The 23,533-nt window shown below is 40.3% G+C and overlaps 1 long non-coding RNA gene across 1 annotated transcript; it reads left to right on the top strand.

The window, feature by feature from the left end:
• Nucleotides 1-21,126: 21,126 nt before the first annotated feature.
• LOC143876443 (uncharacterized) lies at nt 21,127-22,475 on the top strand. Its single transcript, XR_013250386.1, has 2 exons — nt 21,127-21,433; nt 21,569-22,475. It is a non-coding gene; the product is annotated as an uncharacterized LOC143876443 (long non-coding RNA).
• Nucleotides 22,476-23,533: the final 1,058 nt, after the last annotated feature.

A 23,533-nucleotide genomic window follows, 5' to 3' on the forward strand; every position in this document is an offset into this window, starting at 1 on the left:
GATGGTGATTGAAAGAAGATGGCATAGCTTCTAGAGAATTCTAAAGCAAGAAGGCCACTTAGGTCATTGATGGTAAAAATGTCATTCATTCGAGGAGTAAGAAGGAGAAGAAAGATAATGTGCTGCAATAAAATGTTCGAAAACGGATACGGATAATATCCGAATTCGAATAATATCCGACGGAATCAAATTCGGTAGTAGATATTAAATATCCGTCGAATTCGAATCCGAATTCGGATAGTGTATTGTAATCGAATTCGGATATAGCCATTTCCACTTCGAATTTGATCCGTTTACACTCCTACACTAGAGCATCCAGGTTAGCAGTGACACTACACTGCTAGAGCATCCAGGATCACTAAACATAGTGCCAGACAACGAAAGTGTCTCAAGAGACTTGCTTTTTGTGACAAACTAAGTAAGTTTGATAGTTTGCCAAACCCCATATTTGTTACAGCATTGGTAATGGTAAGAGGATTGATTTTTGACCCAACCTTGGCACCCAAATGGTCCAGTTCGAAATCAAACTTCAAAGAGTATTATCTTTCAACCTGATGAAACAAGCTACTATTCACGAAATGAGGGAGGATGGCACCTGGGACCATATTCTGAGGCAACCTCAATTAGCTCAGCTCAATGCAATAATTAGGACTAGTATTTTTTCTAATGGTTCGGAGGATGTAGTTATTTGGAAACCTGCCCCTGATGGTTTTCATTGAAAACTGCTTGGCAGCAAGTTCGGCTACAATTCCCAGAGGCTCCTTGGGCTAAATCCATTTGGGGAAAAGGGTATATACCCAGGCATAGCCTCATTGCTTGGCAGGCTATCAACAACCGAATTAGCACGAGGGATAGGTTACATTTTCTGGGGATCAATAGAGATCTGAAATGCTTACTTTGTAATTCTGAATCCGAATCTGTCAACCATTTATTCTTCCAATGTTCATTCTCTGCTTGGATTTGAGGTCAATTCTATGGAGGTGTGGTCATAGGAGGAAACCGCTAAAGTCGATGGTGAAGGAAGAAGAAATGGATCCGTACTAAGCTCAGTGGCACTGGTCAAGCGGCTACCATAACCAGGGTCGGATTTTGTGCGGCGGTGTATAAGATTTGGGAGGAACGGAAACAGAAGGCTTCATGTGAACAATGGGTGTCATAAGCAGCAGATCCTTCACAGCATCCTTGAAATTATTCGTTCGAGAATATGTTTTCTACAGCTCGAGGATACTTTGAAGCAAAAGAATGTCAAGATTGCTGAGAATTTTGTGTTAGTGTGTTTCCAGTCGAGTACTGAAACCAAATGGTGCTCTTGGATCAGACCAGAGGCTCCGTGTATCAAGGTAAATACGGATGCCGCCATTCAAAATGGGAGAGCTAGGATGGGAGGGGCTTGTTACGTGACTCAGCTGGGCGGATTATTGCCATGTTCTCTGTTCGTGTGGCCAGTGAAGAGATCCACATTCTTGAATTAGCTGCGATTCTTCATGGGGTCAATCTTGATGTTTCTAAAAACTGCCCCTATATTTGGATTGAATTAGACTCTACTACTGCGGTGAATGTTATCAACAGGAAATGGGAGTGCCCCTGGAAAGCCATTATGATTGTTGCTCAAATCCGGAGATCTTTGGATCAGTTGCAAGGATGGGACATATCCTTGCAACTGACTTCCTATCCAAACCAGATTGCATTTGTGATGGAGAGAATCTCGAAGTATCCTCGTTGCCCTTGGAGCTTGAGAATATTGTGACGCTGGATGCCTCGGGTTTTCGATATCCCCGGGAGTAACATGGCCGGATTTTTTTTTTCTATCTGTTGTTGTTTTGCTGCCAGTGCGATTGGTGTTTTTGGGAGCTTGTTCCCTTTATGTTGGCTTTCGAGTCCCCCTAAGTTGTATTTGGTATTTCTTTTATGATATCTGGTAGGGGTCTTACCTAACCCCAGCTTACCCATAAAAAATAAAAAATAAAGTAAGTTTGATAGAATCTTATTCTAATACTATTTCTTAATTTTTTCTTTAAGTTTTGAATGGTAAGATTATGCTGGTAATAATTTATATGACCCTCACCCCACGCACCCACGCACGCGCCACTTTCTGTTTTCTGTCACGCTACTCTTGTCTGTATCGTTCCACTACTTCCATAGGATGTCTCCACAGTCAAAATTGAGATCTTTTGTTATTGATTTGTTTGATATGCCTGCTTCATCATTCATTCGTTGAGCCGCATTATCGTCATTATGAGATCATGTGCCTTTTCAGTGCGAATTTTTGGCCATTGCACAAATGCAACATCCACCGAAAGCACTAACCAGATTGGTTCTGTCACTGAATAAGATTAGTCAACCTAGCAATCTAGCTGTAAATGATGTGTCCTACGCGATGTGAAAATTGACCGTGCAGGTTTTAATTAGCAAGTTTAGTAACCGAAAGAGAAACCTAATTTACCTTCCCAAGGCTTGTTTGGTACCACAACCTATATTTTTCATCGAATATTAGCTTATCTAAGTGTTGAGATAGGGGTAGGGCGTGGGAGAGGAAGAGAACTGAGAAGAAATGAGAGAGATGATGCAAAGTGGATGGAAAATAAAGAAGGCAAAAACTCTATTTTGAGTATAGTTTGGCTTCCATATTTTAAGCCACTTCTCAGCCTCCCACCACTGATGCCCTCTTATTTGTCTCCCTCTCCCTCCCTCCTTGTCCCTCTCCATAGACTGATAAACTAATATTCCATTGAAAAAACTTTCATGGCTGCCAAACATATCCAATGATCTTCTTGATAGTTGGGTTTCTCCCCTGTTTCGTTTCTTGATTAATGAATATTTTACAATTCAAAATAAAAATAAAAATTGCCCTTAATTTAGGCTTGCTAGGGTTGAGGTCCATATGGAGCTTTTGAGCAGTTCGATTATCTTCCCCCCTTGAGTCTCTCTCTATCTTTGCTGTCTTTCTTCTTTTCCTGTGTATTTTCTTTGTTAATTTTTTTCCTCCGTGTTGTTTGCTACCATCTCCGTCTTTTTTTAATGAATTTTTTAACCATTCAAAAAAAAAAATTAAATAAACGGTCTTGCTAGAGAAGTGGTCATCAAGTTTTGTAGGCCTTTTCTTTGGTGAAATTTGTGACACGATCAGTTAGAATGTGTTCTTTTACTTTTAAATTACTAGTGCCGTGATTAGTTTAAAAACTGGGTTCATTCGATTGTGGTCTCTTCATCTCAGGTTGTCAATAGGAGGGAACTTAGAGGTAATGGAAGGGGCTTTCGATTAATTGGCCCTGTTTGTTCTAGATTCGACTATTTGGCCCTGTTTGTTCTAGATTCGACTATTTGGCCCTGTTTGTTGTAGATTCTTGAATCTATTGTGACTCAAAAACTGATTATTGGACTCAAAACTGATTTTGATAATCAAATTAGCAGTGTTCATAATCTGTGGTCTAATGTTTTTATAAATGCTAAGTTATTGCTGCTATTATGTAATCCATGTTTCCACTTTCAAGCAAGAATTCAGGTTGAGTTCCTAGTAGTAATATTCAATTTAGGGCTGCACACGGTTCGGTCCGGTTCGGTTTAGGGAGTTTTTTTTTAACCGAACCAATCACATCGGTTTGGAGAAAATCCAAACCATAACCAAACCGATCGAGAGGTATAACCGAACCAAACCGAACCGATTTTGACCGGTTCGGTTCGGTTCGGTTCACGGTTTATCTGGTACAAATCCAAATCAAGCAGTTAAATACGTTTATCTATAATAAAAAAAGGTTTAAATACGTATCTCTCTCTCTCTCTCTCTCTCTCTCTTTATATATATATATATATATATATATATATATATATATATATATATATATATATATATATATATATATAGAGAGAGAGAGAGAGAGAGAGAGAACGGTTCCTACACATATGCGTAGATAAGTTATCTACACACTAGCTTAAAATACAGTAGGGGCCACATTATTTGGGTGATCCAAACCATCCATTTTTAAGGCCCTCACATAGATAGGGTGTCCACAAAAAATCAGATCCATAGGATCATCCTAACCATTCGAACTGTGGAGGCAAAAAATGGACTAATTTGTGAAGGTTTAAAGACATCCATTTTACCTCCACAAATCGTAGGGTTGGGATGATCCTATGGATCTGATTTTTTGTATACACCCTATCTATGTGAGGGCCTTTAAAATGAATGGCTTGGATCACCCAAACAATGTGGGCCCCCACTGTATTTTAAGCTAGTGTGTAGAGAACTCTCTACACATGTGTAGGAACCGTTTTCTCGGGCGCAGGTGCTGTGAGAGTGTTGTTAAGCCTAAAGAAGGAACAAATAACGTGCCAAACGTTGGTTGTAGGGGCGGCTTATGCATGAAAGGCAGACTTTCTTAGGAACCGAAAAGGCGTCTCGCCCAGCCCTACCTACTTCAGTGAAGCTGGAACCGAAAAAGTCATTCCATACCGGACCAGACCGGAATAGGGTTATGTACATTCTTATTATGAGAAGGGGTCATTCGACCCTTTGCCTCTGCTTCCGCTGGGCAAGAATTTTTCGAGTTCTATTAGCAGGATAAGGGATTCCGAGTCTTTTGTTGATCAGGCGACACCCGGATTTGAACTGGGGAGAAAGGATTTGATATATATATATATATATATATATATATATTTATTTATTTATTTATTTTTATTTTTTGCATGAAACAAAAATGAAGAAACCCCTCCCTCTCTAACCTTAACCGAGGGCCTTATAAAGGGGAAGATATATTCATCCCCCCTCCCCCCTCTCTTTCTTCTCTTGGACAGCCCCTCTAAGTATTTAGGACTATTCTTTTTACTCTTCTAAGGGGTGGTCTAAGGGGAAGGGGTGAATGTATTATTTACTTTTGATAGAAGGAATTGATATAGACACACCTCCCTTGTTTAAATCACCCATCTTCTCTTTGCAAATGATATTAACTCACCTTAGATTTGATAATTACACAAAATCATTTCGTCTTTTCCTTCATTTCTCGGCTCGGTTTGGTTAATTTTCGGATTAAAACTCTAAAACCGTGAACCGAACCGATGGAATCGGTTCAGTAAAATTCTAAACCGTGACCGAACCAATGCCGAGAAAAACCAAACCGAAAGGCCCGTTTCGGTTTGGCCGGTTTTTTGTGCAGCCCTAATTCCGTTTACCTAGTGAGAAGCTTCATCTAGTATAATTTTGTCTCTCTCGATTGAAAAATCCTAAAATCGATAGAAAAATGGTATAAAGGCTTTCTTTGGGCATTATATACGGTGTCCATGGGCACTTGGCACGTATTTGTTTTTAAAATAAAGAACAATGGCCCTCACTCTATCATTTTTTTTGGAACCAAAGTTGAGAGCCTGTGTTACTAAAATTATCTCAGTAGGATGTTCTGGGCACCCCAATCTGTAGAGTTCTCTATGATGCACCGTTCCTCTGTAGATCTAAGTGTTAGATCATCCTATGGAGCTAATTTTCAGGGCACAACCTATTTGTGTTGAGGCCGAAGAAATGAATGGTTTGGAACGTAGAATGGAGTGGGCTCCACTGGATGTTTTGTTAAACACGTGTATGTATATGGGAACGCAAATGTTCAGGGCCACATCTGTGCGACTTGAACATGATAGGCTCTGCTGCATATACAAGTTCTAGAAATCAAATGATCCTAGCACTTTGATCCATTTTTTTGCCTTATTTGTCTACTAGATCAACGGCCTTGACTATGTCCTATTGTGAGGCCCAGTGATTATTATTCACCATGATTATTATTATGCTAGCCACCTCTGCAGAAGTAGTACTTTGGTGCAGTTTTCACCTTGTCAAGAATAAGACAAATCTCACAAAAAGTCACATAAATGGCTGACATCAAAGGATGGGCGAAAAGTAGCCTTTGGCGAAGGTGGCTAACAAATACCTAAAAAAACAATAAAAATCTTACAAAAACAGAAAAAAAAAAAAAAAAAAATTTACCAAAAAAACGGGTAACCCGCGGTCCACCCGGCCCGTACAAGTGGGGTCCGGGTCAACCATTTGTGACCCGTAAATATCCGGGTCATTTTTTGACCCAGCTAGCTTGTTTGACCCGGACCCATACGGGTCGGGTGAAACCCGGCCTGGCCCACCGGTTGAAGGTTTACCGAATGGGAAGCTAACAAAGAGGAACGCATGGAGGGCGTTGGTTATTTGGGCAACTTAATTTTAAGAAACTGATATCTCGATCTCAATCATTCTACAACATTAAATTTGAAATCCTGGCTTTCTGATAACATCTGAAAGAGTAGATTGATAGGACGTGCGTGCTTAATTGTGATCCGAATTGGGCAATAACTTGTAGTGAGAAACCTAGGAGGTGAGATACACACAAATATGCATGTATGTATGGTTTTGATAGCTAGGCTCTTGGTAGTTGGTACTATGACTTATTATTTTCCATTTAAGTGTCAGCATGTCATACTTCTCTTTCGACACAATTGCTTCAATTATGCCTCTTTAATTTTATAATCTTTGGCGATTAGAACTGATAATAGGTTAGCGACTCGAAAGCTATGTTACCTGGATACTTCAAATCAAAATGAGTGCCGGAAATTCGAATAAGATCCAGCACTACAGGCGGGCTTTGCTCTTAAGTTACACGCATAGGGGCCCTCAACTGTTTCTAATCCTTGAAAATTAAATAGATAAAACCTCAATGCGGTCGTCAAATGCTCTAGAGAAATCATTAAGTCATCTAAAAATTTGAGGGATTATTAATTCAAAAGGTTGCACATTGTTGCCTTGAACAATGAGAGAATTGTTGGTTCTTCCTGAATTGGGCCTCTGTATTTTCTCAAAAACCTAGAGCATCCAGATTTGCTGTGACACTGCACTACTAGAGCATCCAGTGATCCTGAACATGGTGTCGGACAGCGAAAGTGTCTCAAGAGACTTGCTTTGTGACAAACTAAATAAGTTTGATAGAATCTTATTCTAATACTATTTCTTATTGATTTTTTTCTTTAAGTTTTGAATGGAAAGATTATGCTGGTAATAATTTATATGACCCTCACCCACCTGCGTACTCTTTCTTTTTTTGTCTTTGTCATGCTAATCTTGTCTGTATCGTTCCACTTCCATAGGATGTCTCAAAAATGAGATCTTTTGTTATTGATTTGTTTGATATGCCTACTTCATCATTCAAGATTTCTGTTAAAATATTCATTGAGCTGCATCATCATCATTATGAGATCATGTGCCATTTCAGTGTGAATTTTTGGCCATTGCACAAATGGAACATCCACCGAAAGAACTAACCAGATTGGCTCTATCACTGAAGAAGATTAGTCAACCTAGCAATCTAGCTATAAATGATATATCCTAGGCAATGTGAAAATTGACCATGCAGGTTGTAGTGAGCAACTTTAGTATCCGAAAAAGAAACATAAATAATCTTCCTAAGGTTTGTTTGGTACCACAACTTATTTTTTTCATTGAATATTAGCTTATCAAGTGTTGAGATAGGGGTAGCGAGTGGGAGATGGAGAGAATTGAGAGGAAATGAGAGAGATGGTGAGATGTGGCTGGAAAATAAGGAAAACAAAAACTCTAGTTTGAGTATAGTTTTGCTTCCATATTTTAAGCCACTTCTCACCCTTCTGTCACTAATGCCCTCTTATTTGTCTCCCTCTCCCATTACTTGATAAACTGATAATGAAAGAAAAGTTGCATGGCTCCCAAACAGGAACGGAGCCAGGGGGTGTGGGAGTAATTGCCCCCTCTGAAATTTCTTTTTTTTTTTTTTTTTGAAGTTTAGTTTTTCCGCAAAAGTCTCTCTCTCAAACAAGGAAAATCACCTTTACCTTTTTAGAAAAGCTTTACGAGGTGTCCAGGGTGTCTGCACCAATAGGAGGGGATGTTTACCATTTACAACCGAAACAGCCGTTTTAATTTTCACGAATCTTGGTGGTTGGTGCCAAGCATTAAAATAAGAAGGTTAGAAATAAAAAAATGCATGCCCTTCTCGGCAAGGACTCTTAATCCCGGAAACTATTCTGTTTTCCTATTCTACACTTTTAAAACACACCTTTCAAATGAACAGAAAAGTGTTTTAAAATCAGTCTTTTAACCCTTTTAGTCTTTTACACGATATAGAGGCATAAGCAGATATAAATGATTAGGAATTATGTAATGGGCGACCGAATAAACTCTTATTTTTCAAAAAATACGCTACGGATTGGATCATTCATAGATCAGAGGATTAGGATCATCCTATGGATATAATTTTTGGTGCAAAACCTCTTTAGATTATGGCCGAACAAATGGACGGCTTGGATCATCCATCCTGTGGAGTGGGACGTACCATATCAGGGGCGAAGCTAGGAGTTAACAGTTGGTGGGGCCGGATTAATTTACACTGTTCTGCATTGGTCATTGGGAGGGGGGCATGGGCACTAAACTAGCTAGGCATGCATGTATAGCCATGCACCCATAAAAGGAATTTTGCAAGTCATGGAGGGCGGGGGGCGGGGCCATGGCCCCTCTCAAGCTATATGTGCCTCCGCCCCTTCATACTTTTTGAAAAATACAAGTTTTTATGTCCACCCATTATATAATTTCACATAAATATTGTAATTGGTAATTATGAGATTTTTTATGCTCGTGATGTGCCCATGAAGTCCAATATTTTTCAAAAAGTACTGTAGAGCCCTTTTCACAGGATGATCCAAACCGTTCATTTGTTGGGCCACAAAGTAAATAGGCTGCTCCATGTAAATCATCTAAATAAGATGATCCTAACCCTCCGATCTACAATGGGATTGCTCATTTTAGAACCTCTATAGATCGGAGGGTTAGTTGATCCTATTGAGATGATTTACGCAGTGCGGCCTATTTACGTTGTTGCCCATTAGCTGTTTGGATTATCCTATGAAGTGGACCCACAATACTTTTTGAAAATACTTTACTTCACGTGCGCACATGATGGCTGTAAATAGTGGCCCCATTCATCAAAACATGAGGTGCTAAGATTGGGCCCCACTGCATTAAAATATGAGGTGTAAATTGTGGGCTCTTCCTTATGCATGAGTTAGGGGAGATGGTAAGCCACACCTATCAAAATATGAAGTATAAATTGGTAGGCCCCAACATTCTATAACAACCACTCTGTGCACCACCATGAAGCAAATTCCTGGCTCCTCCCTACTGCCAAACATGTTCAATGATCTTCTCAATAGTTGGGGTTCTCCCCTGTTATTTTCTTGATTAATGATTTTTTTACCATTAAAAAAAATGCCCTTAATTTAGGCTTCCAAGAGTTGGGGTCCACATGGCGGCTTTTGAGCAGTTTGATTATCTTCCCCCTTGAGCCTCTCTCTATCTTTGCTGTCTTTCTTCTTTTCCTGTGCATTTTCTTTGTTAATTTTTTCCTCTATGTTATTTGCGTCAATCTTTGTCTTTTTCTAAATAGGGAAAATTACATATAGACCCCCTTGTGGTTTGGCCATATTCCGCTTTAAACCTTGTGGTTTGAAAGTCATCAAACACGCCCCCTCAACTTTCTGACATTTTTAAGTAGACCCCCTCCGTTGACGGTCCGTTAGCTTAACCTAACTGAATGACTAAAACTAACCATGATTAATATTTTGAGGACAAAAATACCCTCATTTGCAGAGGATTGGGGTTACGCCATTTTCCACCTTGGTCATCGCCACCTTCGGGACAAAAATATCCTCATTTACAGAGGATTGGGGTTATGCCATTTTCTACCTCCACCGCCGCCGTTGTCTCCATATCCGGCCACCACCGTCACCTCCACCCATGGCTACATCCCATTTCTCCCATCTCTCTCACTTCCATTTCCACCATTTCGCACCGAAAACCCACATCAGCACCACCATCATATCCTTGAAATCAGCCACCTCATCATCTTCTTCTTCTCCACCAGATCTCCTATCACCATCACTACCTTCACCACAACAGCCACTTACATTTCCTCTATTTATTTTTTTTAAATCCCAAACCCTTTTCACCAATTATTGCAGCCATCAAACCCACTTCGCCCAAAGCCCATGACCTTCTCCTATATCCACCTTTATCACCTCATCAGATCCTCTTCTCCACCTTCATTGAAACCAAACCCCTTTTGCTTTGGCCCTAGATCCTTAGGTTTATGTGCAAATTATGATAATGATTTGAATGAAGACAAATAAAACTCCTAAATCGAGGGTTTATGTTGGTAAATAAACAAGGTTTTGAATCAAACCTTAATTTTAAGTTTTAAAGTATGAAAACCCTAAATTCAGTTGGAGAAGACGAGGGCATAACAGTCATTTCCCCCTTTCCGTCTACTCCGTCACGTTAAAAAAACCCATGGAAACCACATGGGGTGTGTTTGATGACTTTCAAACCACAGGGTTTAAAGCGGAATATGGCCAAATCACAGGGGGTCTATATGTAATTTTCCCTTCTAAATAATTTTTGACCATTCAAAGAAATTTAGATAAACGGTAATGCTAGAAAAATTGTCATCAAGGGTTGTAGGCCTTTTCCTTGGAGAAAATGGGGACACAATAAGTTAGAATGTGTTCTTTTATTTATAAATTACTAGTGCCATGATTAGTTTAAAAACTGAGTTCATTTGATTGTGGTTTCTTCATTTCAGGTTGTCAATGGGAGAGAACTTAGAGGCAATAGTAGGGGCTTTCGACTTTCTGGGCCTGTTTGTTTTAGATTTTGAGAATCGATTTTGACTCCAAAACTGATTATTGGACTCAAAATTGATTTCGAGAATCAATTTAGCAGTGTTAATAATATGTGATCTCATGTTATTATAAATGCTAAGTCACTGCTGCTATTATATAATCCATGTTTCCACTTTCAAGCAAGACTTCAGGTTGAGTTCCTAATAGGAATATTCCGCTTACCTAGTAAGAGGCTTCGACTAGTATAATTTCGTATCTCTCGATTGAAATTTGCTAAAATCGATAGAAAAATGCTAAAAAAAGACTATCATCGTGATTTTTACATGGTGTCCAAGGCACTAGTGTTGGGGTTCCACGCGAAAGTCTAGACACCCCATTTTGACCGTACCCCAAGCTATCATTTTGAATAAAAATTCCATCAGATGAGTGTTTCACGGTCCCTAATTTCACCCTAAGCTAGGTTAGGATCCCCCTCAAGTCCCCGTAAAATTTCGTCGAAATCCGAGTTGGTTTGCTTTGCGAACGGACCGAGTCAGTGTCGTAGTATAAATCCAAAAGAGGGGTGATATATCCTGGACAGGGGGTGTGCTTTTGGAAAAATGGCCGAATTTTGTCTTTTTTTTAATAAGACAAAGCGGGTGGGGGGCGCCTATCAATCCGCGCGCCTCATCAAAAGGGCAGTAGTGCCATTATCGGCTTCCCCCATTCAATATATAAAGAAAAATTAAAAAAATTAGGTCTACTATTCATTCTCTGGAAAAATCTGAGAAAAGAGAGAGAGAGGCTCGGCCATTTCTCTCTTCTCCCTTCTCCGGCGAGCCTCATCCCCACCGCTGGTTAGCGCCACCCCTTTTCTTCTTTTCTTCTTCTTCTTCTTCTTTTTCTTCTTTTTCATCCGGCCACCACCACCTCTGTAACTCCCTCAAACCATCACCACCGCACCTCCACCCGAGCCACCATCTCCAACCACCTTCGCCGACACCACCACCACCATCACCACTACCAAACCATCTCCGACCACCATCCCTAGCAGCCACCACCAACCACCCTTGCCACCATCAACCCCTTTCCACCAAAACCCACATCTCCACCGTCAGCCACCCTCAGCCTCCCCTGCAACTCCTTTCTTAAAACATAAAAAAAGAAAAAAAAAATTCCTCTGCAAAGCAGAGAGAGGGAGAGAAGAAAAGCAGAGAGAGAGAGAAAGAGAAGAAAAGCAGAGAGAGAGAGAAAGAGAGAATTGCAGAGGGAGAGAGCTCATCATCTCCGGCAAATCCGCCGGAGATCCAACCTTCATCTCCTCTTCCCTCACCGGCCGCCACCGCCGCCTTCTCCGGCAAAGCCACCATCACTCTCCACTTCCGGCCACAACCTTCTCCGATCACCATCGTCTTCGACCTTCAGCCGCCACCTCTAATCTTTATCTTCTCCGGTGAGAAACCCATTTGGAGCCACCACTAAATCCGGCAAACCCACAATCAAAGCCTCCACCATCTCTGCAACTCCCCGTCTCCGGCCGCATCTCCGGCCAAGCCGCCTCCACCTTCCTCCATTAAAACCCACCTCTGCCCAGATCTGAAATCAATCCTATTTTTCACTTCCTCTGCCATCAAACCCACATCCATCACAAACCCATTTTCATCGGAGCTCCACCACCCCAACCGCCATCTTCAGCCTCCATTCTACAGCCACCATCACCATCCAAACCCTATTCTGTTTGAACCCCAAACCCATTTCATCAGCTTCGTCCGACGGCCACCACCATTTCTGCCCATTCCTCCACCACCTAAACCCCATTCTCTGCAATCCGAAACCCATTCCCATCACCTCTAACCCATCTTCTCCAAACCCACTACCATTTTTCTCGGCCCACCCACCATTGTCACCACCGGTCACCCTCCGCCATTTTCCCCCATTTCTTTAAAAGCCAAAAAAGAAGAAGGAGAGAGTAGAGATAGAGAGAATCAGAGAGAGGAGACCGAATCGGCTCAGCTTCTCCCGTTGATTTTGCTGGAATCCGATCCGTTCTCCGAGTACAACAGTGAAGGAGATCCAAGAAGAAAAGGAGGGCTGGGGTTTGGCTTCATTTCAAATCTTTTACTCAAACCTTCATTCTAATCTTATCACCTTCAAGATTTAGCAGCCCTCACACCTCCTTGATATTGGTAACCTTTTTCTCCCCCATATTTCAAGACTTGCAGGTTATATTCAAATTGTGTTTATTTCTTTTCCTTATTATTTTCTTTCCTTTATCGGGACCTTTAATCTCTAGGTTTCAGTGTTCTTTACTATCCTCTTATGTGAGGGCAATGATAAGGTTACTTGGAACCCATCTTTGTGTGTGTTTGGGAGACCCGCCCGGTCTCATTCTCTCGTTAGTCCTCTTTGTGCGCCGTTTGGTTTTGGGAGAACACCCTACTCGGCTTGGCAGCATACCCCTACCCTTATGGGTATTGGGTTGCACATTTGTTGCACCCTAGGGCTAGGTAGCTGTCCGGCTCGGCTGGGTGTTTTATCTTTGCCAAATGTGCACAAGGTCTCTTATTCCTTTTGCTTGTAAGCTTCTCCTTAGTCGATAGTCCATTCGCATAGGAGTCCGCCTTGATCAGAGAGTCTTTGACTCGTTCATCCTTTAGATAGTGTTATTAGAGAGTCTTTGACTCATTTGCCTTTTTGGTGGTGTTATAGGAAAGTCTTTGACTCATTTGTCTTTTAGGTGGTGTTATTAAAGAGTTTTGACTCAATTTTTCTCTTATTGGTTTTTCTAGAGAGTCTTTGATTCATCTATCCTTTAGTTGGTGTTGGTGGAGTCTCTGACTCGTGTTTCCTTTTCTTTTAGAGAGTCTTTGATTCACTTCGTTTTCTTAGTCGGTATTATTAGAGAGTCTTTGACTCATTCGTTCTTTTGTGGTATTACTAGAGAGTCTTTGACTCATTGGTTCTTCTGTTGGCGTTATTTGGGAGTCTTTGACTCATTCCTCCCCTAAGTTGTAGTATTAGAGAGTCTCTGACTCATTTGTTCCCCTCTTTAGTGTTGTTAGTTCGGAGTTTCTCCTTTAGAGTTGTTGATTACTTCGCTTTGATTAGAGGCTAACTCAGTCTTATTAAAGCTTTGCTTGCTTGGGATCTTGGATCGTTTTCTCTCTTCTTGGGACGCTATCTTTCTTGTTGTGGTTCGTCTCTTTGAGGCGTTAGTTGCTTGTTTGGGGTTTCCCCTTTTTGCTTTAGGGCTTTGCCCTAGTTTATGGTTATGCTTGTTTGTTCTCTGTAAGAGTGAATTCATCTAAAGGTCCTGAGCATTGGAAAAGCTTTAAAATCCAAAAACATTGGAAATTTAAAACTCAAAAACATTTGAAAACTTTAAAAATATCAAAAACATTTGAAAATATAAAAAACCTTAAAAATCTGAAGTGTGAGTGTTTCTTTTAGAAGCGTAGTTTGAGAGTTCGTTTCGAACTACGTTGGCTTGATCCTCTTCCGAGGTACGTAGTGCAGCTTGGGATTTACATCCCAAGTGCAGCCAAACTTTTGTAAATAATATTTTAAACCTTCTTCAAAAACCTTTAAAACCTTGTTTTCAACAAGATCTTCTTCTAGAGTTAGGAGTTTGTCCTAGATAGAGAGTTTTAGAGTTAGGAGTTTGTCTTTGATGTGTTGTGTGGTTTGTTTGTGTTTGTGTTAGAGTGAGGGGTTTGTCCTAGAGTAATAGGAGCGCCTCCGTCCGGTCAGTTGGCGATTCACATCGCCGACTGATGACTAGGTCTAAGATGCGTTAGCAATCCTATTGTTTTTCTTAGGAAATACAGCCTAGTTACACATAGGTTGTAGGAACCACCTGCATTAGCTTAGGGCTAACCTGCATTTAGTTAGGGCATATAGGGTGTCCTAAAATCTACAATCCATTTGGAATTTAAATAATCGCGCAAGAAGCTTTAAGAACTAGTCCGGTCTTTTAGATCGAGTCTAAGATAGAGGTCTAGGTGTCTTAGGCATCCTAGTCTAGAATAGGTGCGGAGAACTACGTTGCCTTGATTCTCGTGGAGGCGGGGATACGTAGGCTTCTTTGGATGAATACCAGACCATCCGAGGACTCGGGCTAAATCGTTTAGAGTCTTAGGATTTGTTGTGTTATATTGTATATTTTGTTGTGTTTTCTTACTTTCTTGTGCAGACCTATACCTTTAGTTGTAGCATGCATGTGTTCGTCCACCAGAACTTAGACACCTGTTAGGCATGTCACTCATAACCTAGTTGTCTTTAGGTGACACATCTTCTATCTTACTTTATGTGTGTTTATTATTTCATCCCCGAGTCATGCATGATTAGGTAGACGTTCACTCGGGGATATTTGTTCCCATTTCACATGATTTTTGCCCAAAACTCTTCGAGGTTAATAATAAATGGCATAAGAGACCAAGTGTTCGCACTCGGGCGAATTGAGGGCGCTCTTCGGACCTTCTCCATTCGTCATCAGGCACGGACCTTTTGTATCTCTGGTTATCCATTGCAAACAGAGCATTTGTTTTGGTTCCATGGCGCATCCATGGATGGCGACTCTGAGTTATTTGCAGACATATCTTGGTTTCGAGTCCTGGCTCCGGATCAGGATGTATCTCTTTCTTTTTATATCGCCACTCATGCTATGCTGTGAGGGTGGCAACAGTTTCGAGAGTTCCTTGGCAGAGCTCTCCTTCACGTTGTTGAGATCTTAGAGGATTGATGTGGGGACCTCGCGTCCCTCGCCGCACCCGTCCTCCTCGGATCGGGGTCCACAAAAAGCAAATAGTTCTACATCGGATAAGTGAAATGGATGGGGATGGGTTACAAGGGAATGGGCAACCTCCCTCTAACACCTAACTTTTAGGGGTGAGTTTTACCCGGTTAAATTCCCTATAAATTGGTATCAGAGCTCAGGACATGGTAACCCCGGTTTGCTTGCGAGGGCAGAAGTTTCTGATGAGGTGCATCTCGATGGATTCCACGATCACTAAATCAACGGCCTAAGTTGATTACTACATATCAAGACTTTTTGTTAACTAGTGTTGGACGTTCAATGCTGAGAGTTTTTAGGAGTTCTTCTAGAAAGTATAAAGTTAGAGGATTTTTAGGATTGAGTTAGAGTTTTATTAGGAGTCTTTTTTTTATTTTAGCCAATCACAGAAAAGTTTTAGTTTTAGTACAACTAGGAAAGTTGAGTAGGATATCTTTTATGATTTTGATTTAGAGAAAATTTAGGAATTCCTTTTGAATTGGACGTACAAAGTGGAACAAAATTTAAGTTTTAGTGGCAGTACGAAACGTCCATGAAAAGTCTACAAAAAGACTTCATTGTACACAAAATTTTACAGCTTTTATGAATTAAAATTTGTTACCTTTCCGTTGTTACCTTTGCCACGAAATTTGTTCGCTAAAGAAAGCCACCTACTGCTATCTCTACAACAAGCCATCTGCTACTTGTTTTTGTCGCCTCAATTCAACCACCTGCTGTTGAATATTTCAATTACAAGCTTCCGCTATACACCCCTGCGTTATTTGGTATCAAAGCGTCAATCCGTTGCGTCGACCCTACATTAGTGTCACTCGGAGGAAGATCTCGGAAACCACCGCAGTTTGCTTCCGAGGGCGGAATGTCTGTCGGGGGAAGATCTCGGAATCCCCGGTGTAGTATCTCGTGGTTGCCGCCACGTGGAAGGGTGAGATTGTCCACGTTGCTTCCGCGTGGAGGGGGAGATTGTTGGGGTTCCACTCAAAAGCAAATAGTCCCACATCGGATAAGTGAAATGGATGGGGATGGGTTATAAGGAAATGTGCACCCTCACGGCTAGCTTTTAGGGGTGAGTTCTATCCGATTAAATTCCCTAAAGATGATTTCTCCTCTCTTCTCCACACCTCTCAAGTTCTCTAGCCCTTCTTTTAAATCCTTTCTTCCCCTATTGTATTTACAACATACCCCACTTGAAGACCAACTGGGACCTATTCCAAGAAAGAAACAAGAACAAATAAGAAATACAAAAAAGTGGTGATGATTATACATCACCTCACCATTTTAACAACTAGCAGGTATTTTTTCAAAAAAAAAAGGGTGAATTAATGTTACGTGCTATAGTCTTTAAAAATTAACCAAAAAATGTTGGTTGTTTCCAAAACCCTTATAAATGTTACTTTTAAAGACAAAGGGAATTCAAGGACGAAAATGCCCCTTTATACCCTTTAGCATTTGTTTTATTTTTTCCATTTACCTTTTACCTTCATCAAGCATATATACGAGGAAGATGGTTTGCCGGCGAAATGTTCTCTTCTCCGGCGAACTGTTCTCTTCTCTTGGTTTGCCGGCGAAATGTTCTCTTCTCCGGCGAACTGTTCTCTTCTCTTCTAAAGTAGGTACAAGCTCGCTCGCTCTCTCTCTCTCTCTCTCTCTCTCTCTCTCATTGTTGAAGGGAAGTAAGGGAATAAATTAGGGTTGCTTTATTTTATAAATTTATCTTCTATTACAGTTAGGGTTTCCCTCTTGCTGTTGAAAAATGGTTTGGAGCTGTCTCTCCCTCTCAATCTTGAAGACAAAAAACGTAGTTGAAGCCAAAAATAGTTACTCGAAGCGAAAACAGTTTAATCGAAGCGAAATAGTTACTGGAGCTTCCAAATTGCATTTGCAAAAGAAAACTTGTAGTGGTTTTTTTTTTCAAACGCACAAAATTGGACACATCGGCCTTCTTCCTTCTCAAATCTTTCTCAAAAAGGGTTTCGAGATCTCTCCGTCTTCTTCTCGATGCAAAAAAAAGGTAGTCGAAGGGAAAACAGGTTATTCGGATCTAAAAAAAACTTGGTCGAAGCCAAAAATTGCTTGGTTGAAACCAAAAATGTGTTTCCAGTAACATTCGCAGTTGTATTTTTTGCTTTGACTAAATTTTTTAGGCTTCGAATAACTATTTTCTCCTTCTCGACTAAAAAATAGGTACTCGAAGCGAAAGAAGGTTATTCGAAGCCAAAAAATACTTGGTCGAAACCAAAAATTGCTTGGTCGAAGCCAAAAATGTGTTTCCAGTAACATTCGTAGTTGTATTTTTCGCTTCGACTAAATTTTTTAGGCTTCGAATAACTGTTTTTCTCCTTCTCGACGCAAAAAACATGTACTCGAAGCGAAAACAGGTTATTCGAAGCCAAAAAATACTTGGTCGAAGCCAAAAATGTGTTTCCAATAACATTCGCATTTGTGTTTTTCGCTTCGACTAATTTTTTTAAGCTTCGAATAACGTTTTTTCTCCTTCTCGACGCAAAAACAACTACTCGAAGCAAAAAAAGGTTATTCGAAGCCAAAAATGTGTTTCGAGTAACATTCGTCATTGTGTTGTTTGTCTTCGACCAAGCAATTTTTAGCTTCCACAAATATTTTTTCTGCTTCGACTACCACCTGATTGGCTTCAACTAACTGTTTTTTGGTTTGACTAAGACGTTTTGGCTTCGACTAAAATGTTGAATTCAAGTAACATATTCCAGTAACATTCGGAACTCTTTTTTCCATTAGCCACAGTAACACAACAAAGATAATGAGATTTTGGATATTTGGAGAAGGAAAAAGAAAATGAGAAAGGGGCATCTCTAGAGAACTCCTTCTACCCTCTCAGGACAAATGAGCATCTACTGCAGGAGAAATGAAGATGTTTCGCCGGAGAAGAAAGCTTCTCTCGTCGGAAAATTAGGCCGTTTCACACAAAATGGGTCTGAGTAAAACCTAGAAAGAAAGTGTAAAACCTGGACGAAAAAGTAAAAGAGTAAAACTGTAAAACAAAGAAAAGAAAGATTAAAGTAAACTGAGGGGTATTTTTGTCCTAAAAGATCCTTCTTTTAATAAAATAGCATTCTGTGGAGTTTTTTCAAAAGTCACCATTTCCTCTGTCATTTTTTCAAATTTGCAGCATGCAACACTAATTTACCCAAAAAAAAAACTACAATGGGCCCCGCTCTATCATTTTTTTTTTGGAACAACCATTGATTGACTTTATCCCTAAAATCGTCTCCATAGGATGCTCTCAGCACCCCAATATGTAGAGTTTTCTATGATGCGCTGTTCCTATGTAGATCTGAGGGTTAGATCATCTTGTGGAGATAATTTTGAGGGCACAACCTATTTGGGTTGTGAAGCAAGAAATGAATGGTTTAGATCATCGAATGGATTCTTTGGGAACAACCGTTGATTGACTTTATCCCTAAAATCATCTCCATAGGATGCTCTCAGCACCCCAATATGTAGAGTTTCCTATGATGTGCCGTTCCTATGTAGGTCTGAGGGTTAGATCATCCTGTGGAGATTATTTTCAGGGCACAACCTATTTGGGTTGTGAACCAAGAAATGAATGGTTTGGATCATCCAATGGAGTGGGCCTCTTAAAAATACCTGTATGTATGTGGGAACACAAATGTTCTGGGCCACATCTGTGCCACTTGAACATGATAGGCGTGCCACTTGAACGTGATAGGCTCTGCTGCAGATTAAAGTTCTGACAATCGGATGATCACACTTTGATCTCTGTCTTGACTCATTTGTCTACTAGATCAACTGTCTTGACTCATGTCACCATGTGAGGTCCAATGATGATCGTCAGTATTCATTATCAATGTGATCGTGGTTGGACACTTGGACTCATATTATCTTGGCCACGCCAACGTGACTTTGTAGCATGATTCAAACCCTTTTTCAATGGGCCCTAGAAACTTAAATAGATGATCCTCATGTTGGACCAGAAGGGTTGATTAAGAAAAAATAATCAACGATCTAGATTCAAGTTTCAAGTGGAATGCTAATAGATGTACTAGGAGAGGAGTGTTTTTTTTTTCATATGGAAAATGATAATGAAGACACTTGTGTTTTAGGAACTTCACAAACAGGATATCTTAGTGGTCCAACGTATACCAAATTAAGTGAATATATGTTATTTTATAAAAGTTAAGAATAATCTTGTCATGAAAAAAATAATAATAGAGAAGGGCTATGCAGAAAATACCATTTCCAAATGGGGGACGTATATGTGCAATCAAGACCGTTGAAATTGCAGATGATGACGAGGTGACCTTACATATTTCAGAACGTCCTATGGGTAAGAAGGGTTGAGCTTCTGTTCCTGGGTCGTTGAATGAGGCTTGATGGATCAAATTAAGAACACACGATCATAGTGTTCTAAAGGGTTTTTGGGCCTGACTTGTTGCAGACCAATCGGATCCAATCTTGCATGTGAAATTATACGTGTGTCTATCAGAAACGAGCCTAACAGCCACAGAATTTTCAGTACTTCCCTTACGTGGCAGAAAAGGGAGGGCAATTATATCTTCCGTGAAAGTGGTCTGTCTCGCTAGTGCGAATGGATCCCACCTCTGACCGGACCAGACACTTTGCCAGCGAGACGTGCCCTAAGATTCGTATTGGTGTAGGGCTGGCAACGGGGCGGGTCGGGGCCGGATGTTGGGTCCCCATACCCCTTCCCTTTTGCGGGGAATTTCCCCTCTCTCCTTCCCCTCCCCTCTGCGGGGATGGTGGGGAATCCCCCTCCCCTCCCCGCGGGAAATATCTAATCCCCTTCCCCTCCCCGCATCCTTCGGGGACAAAATCCCCGCCCCGCCCCACTCCAATATCACCCCCTCTTTAGTCATTGATACACTGATGATGGGTGTCCCTAATCAACTTGATGCAATTTCAATATATAAAAATGTTATAAACTAACATACTTATAGACGAATGAGATATATTTCTTACTCTTCAGAAGATAGCAAAATCCCTTGAAATACTGACTTGACTCTTGAGTGCCCTCGCAGCGGTCGCACCAACAGGCGTTATAAACCCAAATAGATGCCTGAGCAATGTTCAGAGGCTTGGGAATCACCAAAATGCAAAAAGTGAACTGTGTCCCTAACCTGAGCAATGTTTCTTTCGTGGGAAGGAATTAAGGAAACCCTAAGTCCCTAACCAAAATAAAAATGCAATTTATTATTTTATTATTTTATTTTCGCCACCGATGTTGGCACTACGATTTTTTGATAATGGCATACACTCAGCTTGTCTTTATTATTTCAACATCTGTCAAAAGGTTATTATAGTTCCCAAAATGCTCTCAGAAGCTAATTAAAAGGAAAAGACAAGCTAAGTTTATGTTTGCAGGAATCTTGTAGCCGATCCACAGAGTTTCTAGTAGTTTTCCTTAAAAAAAAAATAGTTAAAAATATACAAAAAAATGGCATTGATTAACGAGGCGAGCGGGGCGGGGACAACTACATACCCTTCCCCTTCCCCTCCCCGCACCGGGGAATTTTTAAATTCCCCTTCCCCTTCCCCTATCAAATCGGGGAATCCTCGCCCCAAACGGGACGGGGCGGGGCGGATCCCCTCTTTTTCGGGTGAAATTGCCAGCCCTATATTGGTGCGAATCTATTCCAATGTCAATAGATTACTCGAGAAACTCTCGCGGTTTTCGCTACTACCAATTGCCGAGCGGGTTACCAAAGTCCTGCCCTCGTTCCTTAATAATTGTGCCTCTTTTAGTAAGCCTACAGAAATCCATCCCTTAATAATTATGCCTCTTTTAGTAAGCCTACAGAAATCCTCACCGTAGATTTGACTCTATCCTTATACTCAAACTTCTTTATAAAGACCTCAAAACCCTACTTTTCATCCAAGCGCTTCTTTGAGTCTTTCATCGCCTCTGCTTGCTCTCTCATTTTAGGAAAGTCTTCGGTCGTCTCAAAATCCAAAATCAATCTCCGTTTGCCGCAGGTAATCTTCGTTGTTGCGAAATACCATTCTATTTATAAGCGCTTGTGTTTGTTTTGGACTGTTTTGTCATATGTTTTCTCAGATCTGTGTATTTCTTACTTATGCACATATTTTTGTTCCTTCTTGATTGTGCAGAATAGAAGCGAAGGAGGAATATGTGAGCGATTTGGTATAAAAACTGAACCCACTAGCCTCCAACGTGGACGGTTTGTTGGGGGAGCAGAGGAAGACAGCTCTCCAAGTTGAAAAAAAATCGATCCATCTCAAATCAGAGATTGTTGAGATCTGCATGTGAGTTGGTTAGAAAAAGGTGAGGCAATTGTTTTCCCCTTGTGTTTCTGACGTGATTTTCATTTTGCAATAAGTTGGGATTTTTTATGGAGAAAATTATGAGCTTGAGACAAGGAGCTTCAAACATGCTCGTAGTTTGGAACAAAGATGAAGAGTGTATAACAAATATCCGGGCGAAAGAGCATATCCATGTAACATTTACATAGATCATCGATGGAACAGGTGATATAGGAAAGAGGAAACTTACCCAGCTTGTTTACAACGAAGATGGATTCATAATTTCAAATTACGAATCTTTACAGTAAGCTAAATTACAAGGGCCAATTATAGGTCCGTTCATTTCTCGAGACTTCTCTAGAGATGTAGAGCAGTGAGTTGGGTATGACTCCCAAACTAGTGTGCCTCGAGAATAGGGTTGATGGTTTTCATAATTAAATGTATTATTGTTCTTTTTCATTTAATAAACTGGTAGAGGTCCCTGAGTTGGGTATGACTCTCAAACTAGTGTGCCTCGAGAATAGGGTTGATGGTTTTCATAATTAAATGTATTATTGTTCTTTTTCATTTAATAAACTGGTTGAGGTCCCTACAAAATGTAAGAGTTGCAAGATATTGGTAAGAAAATTATAAAACAGATGTGATCTTTTATTAGAGAAAAGATTTTTTATTTTTAAAAATAATATCTTGGTAATTTTGTTGAGTTATTATAATTGATGGTTGCATTTGAAATAATATTTAGAGCTTAAGATAATTATTAGTTTAATTACACTTTTGATCGGAGCACTCCTGGAAGAACTCTACGATATTGATGCGGGAATGAATTTGTAGGAATGACAGGAGAAGATCATCGTCTTCTATCGGTAGAACAAATCGTTAAATCCATAAGGAATAGAGCAATGATAAATTGAAGGGCGCCATTGCAAAAGATAGCTGCAAAGTCGCCCCTATTGGTCTATGATATATTGTCAACCGGGATTACCGCCCCATATTGTTTCTTTGTTTTTTTTATCGGACAATTAAACAGATTTATTTTCACTTTTAACATATTTTCAGTTTTTAACATAACACCGCTTCTTCACCAATACCAAAGCTAGTCCATCAAGAAGCCCACCTCGCTTCTATGCTTGTTGAGATTTCTAGCTTCAAAGAAGCACTATGCTGTTATGGAAAATGGGGCTACGGCTATGATCAAGGTTTTAAATTTAGGGTTTTGGTCGATAACGAAATTGAAATTGGGTAAAGTCGAAACGTTACTTTATTTCGGCTGAAAATTTGAAATTTTAGAGATTTCATCCAAAATTCTAAATTTTTGTATAATTATTTGATATTATCCCGAAATTTCAGCCGAAATTCTGATCGAAAAAATTGTGAGAAAAAATAACCATTTGTGGATTTCGTCTCAGTGAGGACAGAAATGCATTCCAAAACCGAAATTTAAAACCTCGGCTATGATCACCTGATTGCACAAGAAGGTATTGTGGGTAAAGTACGACCAAGCAGCTTCCTTCAAAGAGAGAAGGAAATGAAGCTTTTGAATGATGTGTTCGAGGTTTAGCGAGAGCGGTTCGAATGTGAAGCAACAAAAGACAATGCATCGAGGGTGTTGGTTATTTGGGCAATGTGTTGCAAGGCAATGAGTCATCGATATCAATCATTCAACAATTTCGAGACCCTGGTGGTTTTCTGTTAACATCTAAAAGAGAAGATTGATAAAAACCAAAATATGTGAATTATAGACCATTGTTCCCTATGTGTGGAGGCTTGTGAAACTGTAGATCACTTGCTCCCCCATTGTAAGACTGCAAAGTA

This window comes from Tasmannia lanceolata, unplaced genomic scaffold (assembly GCF_043159265.1).
Source record: "Tasmannia lanceolata isolate RefF3 unplaced genomic scaffold, GAP_Taslan_0.1 ptg000005l, whole genome shotgun sequence".
NCBI lineage: Eukaryota > Viridiplantae > Streptophyta > Magnoliopsida > Canellales > Winteraceae > Tasmannia > Tasmannia lanceolata.